This window comes from Nicotiana tabacum, chromosome 11, assembly GCF_000715075.1.
Source record: "Nicotiana tabacum cultivar K326 chromosome 11, ASM71507v2, whole genome shotgun sequence".
NCBI classification, from domain to species: Eukaryota; Viridiplantae; Streptophyta; class Magnoliopsida; order Solanales; family Solanaceae; genus Nicotiana; species Nicotiana tabacum.
In genome coordinates, this window is record NC_134090.1 from 71,735,185 (window position 1) to 71,746,220 (window position 11,036).

The following is an 11,036-nucleotide window of genomic DNA, read 5'->3' on the forward strand; positions in this document are numbered from 1 at the left end:
GTCACAACCAAACCAATGGGTCGTGACAGGCGCTCGGTACCTTACTCAACCGAGTACCAACGTAATGTATATTTCTTATTACATCATCATATACACATGGCATACGGGCCTAATAGGCCAACATGATCATTTATAAATTCAAAACATAGGCTGACAAGGCCGTATAATCTTTCACGTACACGACATATGTCTACACGCCTCTAAGAATACATAAATGTCATAAAGATCGGGACAGAGTCCCGCCATACAAAACAATATATGTCTAAATCATACTAACCAAACAAGCAACTCCGAAGCAAATGGAGCGTACCAACATCTCCTGCTAAGCTGATAGCCTACTAGGAGGGCTCTCGACCTGTCTATTGGGACCTACGGGCATGAAACGCAGCATCCCCAGGCAAAAGGGACATCAGTACAAAAAATGTACCATTTATGTAAAGCACATAAATAAGTACATAACAGACATGGAAAAAATATGGAGTACATGACTCAACCTGAAGGTTTGAATAACTTTGTAAATCATGAAATAATTATAGTATCATGCATATGCATATGAATGTCATGTCGTGCATAGGCACACATTTCATAACATTATTAGCCTCTGAGGGCATTCCATCATATCATCTTGGCCACTGTGGGCAAAATCATCAACGTATACCAGCTGATCAAGTGGTTGTGCGTATATAACGCCATAACCTTTCCTATATCCCATATACATACATACATACATACATACATACACATATATATTTATATATATATATATATATATATATACATACACATATATATATATATATATATATATATATATATATATATATATATATATGCGTATATAACACCGTTTGAATCATATTTCAGCCACTGTGGGAAACATCATCATCATATACTAGCTGATCAGGTGGTGGTGCGTATATAATGTCGTAACCTTTTCACATATGCCATATACATATATTTACATATATACGCGTATATAACGCCATCTGATCATTGTCAATGCACATGTATAAATGAGTAAAATGCATGAAAAATACATAATAATCTCGATATTTCCTTCCGGATAAACTTTTTCAACTGTGTATTATTCTGAGACCCGTGAACAGGAAATAATAATATTTTTCATGGGGAATCAAGAATATAGACACCCCTAATAATTCTATGAATAGAATAATTTATGGAAACTATGTATTTGCTTGTTTCTTCAATATAATTTTGGGCCATGCCAAAAGAAAGAAGGGATGGCCTTAACATACCTGAACCGATTCTTCTGACAATCCTTTTAACACCTATTGATTGCGACAACACGTAACGGCGGATCGAAGTTGGGGTAAATCCATGAACTCGTGCGTTAATGAATTCTTGAAAGCTCATATTTTTGAATAATGTAATCTTCACGTTTTTGAAGAATGAAATCTTCTGATTGATAAGGTTTCTTAGCATCAGGTTGAACTTCAGTGAAAGAGTGAAATTTTGCATTTTGACTAAAAATCTAAGCTTTTTAAAATACCAAGATTCAAGCCTATCTTGTAATTCTTACACATTTTTAGCCACTAAGCACCTATGACTTATTAGTCATAGGTTTGAATGGTGGCCTACTGCCACATGCCGAGTGGGGTAGAGATTATTAATCCTTACCCACTTATTAGTTAACTGGATATTGTCCTGTTACCCGATAATTAACCAATTACCCGCATAATTTAAAAATTGCCTCAAATTACTTAAAATTCTACTTATTTTTAATATACCTTTTTATACCTTATACTACCGTGGTCATACGGTACCTTGCATAGTACTAGTCCATAAATACCGAGTATTTTAGCTCGGGCCTTATTTTATCCCAAAATACCAAACTTCGACAAAATTCGTTTTCTTTGACTTGCTCCGTTTTTCACCTTCATGAATTTACTAATCACTTGTGAAATAGCATAATTCTTATAATTCCCAAATAATATTTTCCTTGGGCTAATGTCAATTACCTTACGAAAAATTCAACGTAAAGTATTGCAGGGTGCAATATCGTCATAACTTATCACTGTGAAGCGTAACATCACCATAATGCAATACTGCTGGGTACAACATTGTCGTAACTTAATAATGTAGGATGTAACATCAATCGTAATATATTACTGCAGAGCATAACATCAACATAATAATGCGGGGCATAACACGCCAGATTGTGTATACACCCGAGGTGCAAGTATTATAGTAGAGCTCCAAGTTGTGGATGTGAATTATGGAAAAGAGGTCATGAAAGAGATAGAAGATGTGATGCAGGATTTTAAAGCAAGTAAGTTAATGGTGAACAACTTACGAGATACTCAGGTGCAGAAGGTTGTGAATAATCCATACTTCAGATAAAGGGCAAGAAATGGGATTTAGTATACAAAAATGATAGCGGCGTCATTAGTGGCATATCTTCCAGCCAATGGTTTCTAGGTATCGAGAGATCTAGTTTAAAGAGTAAAGAAGAGTTTGAGACAATGTGATATCTCACTTGATGATCCAGAATAACATAAGAAAATCTATGGGGCAAGCAAGTTGAAGGAAGGTTGTACATAGTATAAATAAATATGTGCAGGTCGCAAGCTAAAGTATGGTAGAGCAACAAGGTTTTAGGAAGTCGTAAGTAAGGATAAGGAAAGGCAAGTGAGAAGGTGACAGAAGTGGTATGATCTCGGGATTAAGCCCAAGAAAACAAGTGAGGTGATGGTTTCTCCAAGTTATAGGAAGCTCAGTATAGCCTGAATAAACTCAAAGGAGTCTAAGACTAGTAGCATTTAGAAGAGATGGAATGCACCTTGGTAGTAGAATGAGGATGTAATTATGATACATAAAGGATGATATTTGGGCATTCGATTAAGTAATGATTTGAAGAAAAAAAAAGATAAGGGATTCATGAATTATATGGAATTAAAATACCCGCGTAAAGTGAATCACATTGGGATGCTATGAAATACGATTTTAGAAGCATGGTATCGCCCCCAAATGGATTAGTCTAATAATTTCAGATGTTCCCCAATGAGACGTCAGCCCTAGTGATTACGTAAGAAGTTTCAAGTTATCAGTGGTAGATTGTAGATCAATATTGAGGTGAATAAATAATGGATGATAAAAGTTACAAAGTATGAGATGAGATTAGGCAATCAGTCTTAAGGATAAGTAATGAGAGTAACTTGGAGTTTGGTAGCAGACCTCAATAATGATAAATCGAAGTAAGAGTTATGGTATAGTATGACCTACCTAGATGCAGTAAAGTCATATGAATAGATAAACGGGTCAATGAAATAAGATGTAGCAATATCTGTAAGTTCAACAAAATAACGAGCAAAGAACTTCAGTATACCTACAGATTCCTAGACAAATATTTTGTCAAGATCTGTATATGTTTGCGAAGTGAAGCCTAGATATTGGCTAGAAGCTGGAGCAAAAAAGAGAAAAGAGTCGCATAGGCGCATGTACAAGGTTAGTGTCGTACAGGCTGTATGATAGAAGATAGCAATAGTTACGAGATTGGAAGGATTCCAACTACAAGTTTTGCTGTGAAAAAGAGGCCTAGAGGGGGAATGCCCTGGCCTTTGGAATTATTCACATAACAATTACCTAGATGGCAAGGAGAGTACTAAAGTATTCGAAAGACATAAGTTATGAAAATGATAAGTGCATCAATCGACATTCGAGGACGAATGTTTCAAAAGGAGGAATGATTTTACACCCCATGTTTTCATATATAAAAGTACACTATAAGTAAATTGATATAAGCTCGGAAATGCGATGTTACACCCAGCAATTTCGAACGTTGAAGTTTTATCGTGAGTTAATTGACGAAAGTTCAGGAAAGAGATTATTTTTAGATTATAAGTATTATGCTATTTCAAACAAGTGATAAATAAATTCGTGAAGGTGAGAGGGTAATCAAATTGAAGAAAATGAATTTCGTCAAAGTTTGATATTTTGGGATAAAATACTGACCGAGGTAAAATAACCGATATTTAAGGACAAATGCCAAACAAGGTACCACATGACCATAATAGTAAGGTATACAAAGTGTGTTAAAAGTGAGTAGTATTTTGAGTAATTTGAGATAATTCCTAATTATATGGATAATTGGGTAATTGGTTAATGGGGGATTAACAAATTAATTAAGTAAATAATTATTGGATAAATATTAACCCCCACATGGAAGCAAGCTAGCCTAAATATATGGAGTTTTTGGCTAAAATCATCCCTTAGCTATAGTTCAAACCTAAGGTGCATCCTTGAGTTACCTCTATAAACAAAAAACATCCCTATATTATCTAAGAGGCGGCAAAAATCATCCTTCCATTAACTTTTGTCAAAAAAACTAACGGCATTAGCAAAAAACATGTCAAGGACATGCTTTCCCCCCCCCCCCCCCCCCAAAATTTTCCCCGTCTTGTCCCTACCACCCAATGTCTTCAACCTTCACCAAACTAAGGCTTCATATACTAAAAGTTCTGTTGAACTTATAAAATACACACAACAAATTTAAGACGAAATTGAAGATATGACTTGTACCGGGGCGGATCCATCCAATTACGCGTGGGATTCCGTGAACCCAGTAGCTTTTGCACTACTCTGTATATCTGTTAAAAAATTCACTCAATATCCATATTTTTTTTGTGAACCCAATTATTTATTTTGTATTTACTTAATGTAGTCATTGTCCTGTTGGCCAATTTTAAATATCTCCTAATTAATTAAAAAGACCCATACCGATAACTATACCCATTACCCATACACGAAAAACAAGCTTCAAAAGCTTCATTCATAAATGGATGATATGATTAAAAATAATAAACAAATTGTATTTCCAATTCCTTTAATTATTTCTAAAGAAAAAGCCTTTGCCAGACTATGGTTTTATTAGATCATTGCAAAAGCCTTTCTAATCATAGCAGTCATTTTTTAAATTTAAAATCCATTATTTTAAGCTTCACATACACAATCTTTTGCATATCTAGTGCTAATTGTACTAAATTATTCAGTAGAATTATCACTTGCTTCTTCTTCCTCCTCTTTCACTTCCTTTTTCTTTCCGGCTTTGCCTTCAATCTCCGAGCCCTGCAACACATCCACACATGATTCACCGCCTTCCAGAATAGATGGCTCACCGACCAAATCTCCGATGTTCTCCTCATCTTTAGCACTGTCTATAACCACCACATCAGTCGTCCCTTTCGGCACTTCATCGTCGCTGCCCTTCTCAGTAGTTTATTAGTAAATAGTACATATATATATATATTATTCTATATATAACATTATGGACTTTTAGTCTTTTTCCCTGGTGAGGTACTATTACAGTATAGGAATACAAATTTCACCAAAAACTAGAGCTCTTTTGCTGAAGGTAAAAGACAATCCGGAAGGGACAAAATGGGAAAATTTAGGGGGAAAGGCACGTGCTTGACATGTTTTTTTGTTGACGCTGTTATTTATTTTTACAAAAGTTAATAGAAGGATGATTCTTGCCACATTTTAAATAATATAAGAATGTTTTTTGTTTACTGAGATAACCTAAGGATGTACCTTAGGTTTGAGCTATAGTTAAGGGATGATTGTCGCCAAAAACTCGAGATATATGACTCTTAAGTCACAGGGATTATATGGTAATATTGAGGATATGTGGTTAAGCCACCACATAAGGTGGGGGGCCCACAATAATTTTAACAAAGTACATCTCTAACAAAGAGAGATCATATGTAACGTAAGATTTCCATGAGAATTTTCAGCAAGATTCACATAAGTATCTCCCACAATAGTTCAAAGACAAATTTCATCTTGGAAGCCTGATATTTCTTTGCAATACTAAGGAAGCATGGTGCAATCTTTTTCAAGAATATCATACAGATTTTTCCCTGATCCATATATGTTAAGGCTAAGCCCTTCCGTCATTTTGGAAAGATCTCGTAATTACATGAGTTTGATAATGAGGCATAAAGAGAAATTCATATTCCTGAATTCATGTACATTTCCTAGTCTCATAAGTTACAATATTCTCCATTATCGGGAATTTATATTCAATTGAGTATTATTTTCTTCCAATCAAGAGAGCAGAGAGTCTATATATATATATAATATTATTGTATTTTCACCACCATCAAGCTATAATCAGTGGGCAGGCCCCTATTGGGCAACCTTAGACCAGATGGTAAGTTATATACCGAGCCTACTGTGGCCGAGCGCATATGAGCGAGCCTAGTTGGTCGAGATATAGAGCCTAGTATGGCCGAGCGCCTATGAGCGAGCCTACTATGGCCGCACAGTTATATAAATATGCCGAGACTTTTAGGGCCGGACAACTATTTTACTTACTATATTGAAAGAGTTACCGAGCCTTATAGGGACGGACAACTATTTTACTTACTATATTAAGAGAGTTGAGTCAGTATTAGCAGGTAAGCATATCTTCAGATTATCTTTGACTCCCATTTACTTTCAGTTATTATATTATAAGTTCAGTTTTAACTTTCAGTATATTGCCTTTCATACTCAGTACATTATTTTTTACTGACATACCTTTTCTGGGGGCGCTACATTTCATGCGTGCAGGTGTAGACATGTGATTTTTTACCCTCCCCAAGATTTTTTATATTTTAACATAAAATATTTAATTTAGGCCTAATATAGCTATTTCAACTCATTTTTACTCTTTTACTTTATTTTGTTATAAGAAAAATGAAAATCACAAAAAATATTTTAGTTTTTCATAAAAAAAAAAATTAAAAAAATAATATAAAAATGGTACCTTATTTTATCTTTATATAATTTCGAAAACACAAAAATAGTTTCATGTTAAGTTTAATTAATTAGGATTAGCTTTGGATGATGTAGTATTTTTATCTTATTTTAAAAAGAGTCAATTAAGGTGTTGGATCACAATTTTAAGAGTTTTAGAGCCCAGCTCTTGGCCCAATTTGGATTAGTCCATTAAGTCTAGGGACTCCTCTAGACTCTTCTTTGGAATAAAAAAATAAATAAAGAAAACCCTGAGGACTTAACACAAAAGACCCAGGGACTAATGGGCAAAATACACAAAAATATATCTAAACCTAGACTCTACCTATAAATTAATGCTTAGAAAAATCAAAAAAGAAAAAAAAAGGATAACGCCTAAAAATCTGCAGAAGAAGCGCCGTTCTTTAACAAATACACAAGGAGATACCCATCAGCTTTAGCTCCTTCTTCTCCATTTTGAACACCCATCGAGACCCCCCCCCCCCCCCCTTCGCCTTCCATCTCTTCCACAACCCCAGTTCCAGCCGCAACACCAACCAAAAACACCTCCCTGACCAAGAAAACCCTCCATCGTCGATGTTTCTCATCTTCAACGCACATAGCACACAACCACACCGAACCAGCCCCGCTGCCATCTCCGCCAGACATCCTCGTCTCTAAAACCGGCCTTCTCTTCCTCTCAAACTCAAAACACACGCACAGTAGCAGAAAAACAGAGTAGGAAACGGGAAATTGAGGTTCGAGGTTCAGGTCAATCGCCGGTTCAAATTCGGGTCCGACGAGATTGTCCGTTCGTTAGTTCCGGTTCGAGTCCGGTTCGACGAGTCGACAGGGAGCTGATTAATTCCCTGTTAGCAGTTCTTTAATCAGAAATTTTGTTTGATTAAGATGGAGTCCGTTTGAGGTGGTTTGAATCCGTCGCCATTTGTTGTCCGAGGTTCGAGATTCACAGCATAAATTCCTATTGTTGCTGTTTTTCCATTTCGGTCCAAGTTCGTGTGTCGGAGCTTTCAATTTCGCTGTAAACGGAAGAGATATAGATATATATTGAAAACAGTTCGAGGTCCATCTCTCTGTCCTTTCTCCCTATTCAATTCTGTTTGTTATACTAAATATGATCTTGTTAAGCTCCATGGTAATTTCAAATTCTTTCGTGTTAAGCTTCTAATTACAAACTAATTGTCATTTTGTACCAAACGTTGCTCTTTGTCATGTAGGATAAAAATTTGATTAAGTTTTGTAGAAGTGTAATGATAGAAGTGTTTTAGTTTAGGAATAATTCAATGCAGGAGGTCTAATTGTTTCTTCACGAGGGATATTTCTTTGGTCGAAGTGATTCCGGGTACCAATTTTTGTTATAGTTTCCCTCGGATGTCTTTGAAGCATATGTCTCTATTTTGTTGAACATTCTTAGTTCTCATTGAATTTTTAAGATCAATTGTTTCAAGCTCTATTTATTTTCCTTATGTGTTCTAATTATTTTAATTGTCGCCAGCTTGTTAAAGGCTCAGTACCATATGTAGTTTTCACTTTTATAATTGTCCATGTTTGAGTTTTGTCATTTATTCAAGTCGATTGGTCTTAAACTGTTTGGCTGTGATTTCATACATCCAAGCTATTTGTGGCTTGATATTTGACATAAGTTCTTTACCAATAGAAGAAAATTAAAAACATGGAATTGCTTGTTAATCCAAGGGATGCTCTGAAATAATTTAAGACCATGATCATTCGTAGTTTACTTTTAGACACTGTAATAAAATCATCATAGCTACGGGTACGGTTCCCGTGATGTAGTTGTGATACTTAATTTCGAATTAGTTTTAAATATGAACATCCGTAGTTAAATGTTTTTCCCTTTAATAAAATCGAGGCGTGCCATTTAGTTGAATTTCCATGGCCCTCGCAAAGTTGAAAGTTCGTAGTTGCTTTAGGCGCGCTATTTTAAAAATTACTTTCCTAAACTCGGGTGTGCATTTTTGTGACCCAAATCCAAATCTCAACGACGTTAGATAAAATGTGACGTGGACCGCGGGTACATTTATGTGATGTGGTTCAAGACGTGTTTTAGATGACGTTGAATCTTTCTCCTAAAAAATAATTAATTAAAGCGGTTATAAAGTTAAAATTGAACCATATATTAAAACATGTATTAAAATCAAGTAAACAGGTCAATTATAATAGTTAAGAGACCGTGCTAGAACCACAGAACTCAGAAATGCCTAATACCTTATCCCGTCTTAACAAAATTCCTTACCCGGATTTCTATGTTCGCAAACTGTAATACAGAGTCAATCTTTTCCTCGATGCGGGATTTGAACCGGTGACTTAGGACACCATAAAATTATCCCAAGTGGCGACTCTGAATTTAATAAATAAATAATCCCATTTCGTTTGTCACTTTAAGTTGAAAAAAATTCCTTTATACTCCCTTCCGGGAGGTGTAGGTAAAAAGGAGGTGTGACAGCTCTGACGACTCTGCTGGGGAACGAACCCAGAATCTCTGGTTCAGGGTTCAGAATTCGAGCTTAGAATAATTGTTATTATTTGGCTTTATTTATTATCTGATTTTATTACATGTTTGGGAATAATGTGCTAAATATTGCTTTTACCGCTTTGATATTATCTGAACTATATATAAACTGCTACGAAACCCTTCTCTTCTCATCTTTGGGGATGTGCTCGCTGGTCGAGACTCCTTATTCTATTAGTGTCAAACCTTGAAATAAGAAAGAGGCTCAGACAAGTTACTAAGCCGGATGGCCTTTTGGTTCCCGGTACGTAGCCCCCTCCTCGGCTTGAGTTGTCCGCTCGGGTACACAGTCTAGAACATATACCCAGGTTTTGAACCTAGAATAACTCAGCCTCATGCCGGATCCCTAGTAGGAACGTTTGTTTGCATCATGTGCATTCAACTTTGGGGACTCAACACAGGGGTTGGGTCCGTCTAGGACAGGTATACCCCAAAAAATAAAAGACCATCCTGATGCATCTTATGTGCTACATGTTGCATTTATTCAAGGGTAAAAAGGTCATTTGGCGAACCAATGATAGCTGAGGGTAAATGAAGAAATGAAAAAAAACAATGAAAAAAAGAAAGAAGAAAAAAAAAGAGAAAAAGAAAGGGTGAAGTGTGAAGATAAAGTGAGTGGGGCCTAATTATATTTTCTGTTACATTTTGTTAAGAAAAAAAAGAGAGCTTGATAAATTCAAAGGATTTTTGTACTTTTTCATCATTTTCCAAAAATCAAAAATCAAAAATAAAAAAAAAAAGAGGAAAAAGAAAATAAAAAAAGAAGAGTTTACATGTTTCATCATTTTTCAAAAAAAAAAAAAAAGAAAGAAAAGAAGAAAAAAAAAATTTCTCTAAATTAGTTGCTATTTTTATTTCTCTCCCGTATCCATTTTGCCCGAACTATGCGAACATGATTCTCGTCTTTCGGGGTGTGATACGTAGGCATCCCACATAGGGTCCGTCTTCCTAGTAAATCTTAGGTTCTTGGCTTTTTGCGGCGTCTTAGCCAAATTTTGTACTTCTAACCAATTTTTGGCCAAATAAGTCATTTTGCAAAAATAGCCTCAATCATGTCTTGCATGTATCTAATAGGGAATGTTATTGTCTCACATAGTGTTGGTTTAAGTTTTCTCATACAGGTGTGGATGCACTTACCGGAGTTTGAGCATGACAGATACCCCAGGATCACCGCATTCAGGAGTTGCTTAAGGAGATTTTTATATTTGTTATTTTATTTTATTTTTATGTTTTGAGTATGTTTTTTTATGTCGTCTTTTACTTTCTAGTTTTGTACAGCAATGTCGAGTTTTTTTTGTTATTGTACTTTTTATTTTGTATTTAAAAAGGTGTGGTGTAACTCAAAAATAAAAAAAAAGATATTTTGTGTGTTTATATTTCCGTTAGAATTTTCTTTAGAAGCACTACTCCTAGAAATCAAAAAGAAATAAAAGAAAGTTTGAGGTGGTTTTATTTTAGGAAATTAGTATCTATATTTTTTAAAAAAAATAAAAAAAAATTCCTTTTATACTTCCTTAAGTATATTAGGACCAAAATTCAAAAAAAAAAGAAAAAAAAAGAATTTTCTTTTAGTACCTCTTTAAAAGTTTTCTTTAAGGCATTAATTCCAAAATTCAAAATGATTTTTCTTGTGAGGTGTTTCTTTGGGAAATTAATGAAAGATGAAAAAAATTCTTTTTATTTTCATTAGAATTTTAGGATATTGTACATAGAAAAAAACATACTTTAACTTTTGTTTATCATTAGA

At 34.9% G+C, this 11,036-nt stretch overlaps 1 long non-coding RNA gene across 1 annotated transcript; it reads left to right on the forward strand.

Annotated features, from left to right (window-relative positions):
* Window positions 1–7,135: 7,135 nt before the first annotated feature.
* Window positions 7,136–10,659, forward strand: LOC142166299 (uncharacterized). The gene is made up of 2 exons (XR_012696599.1): window positions 7,136–7,822; window positions 10,411–10,659. It is a non-coding gene; the product is annotated as an uncharacterized LOC142166299 (long non-coding RNA).
* The last annotated feature ends 377 nt before the right edge of the window (window positions 10,660–11,036 follow it).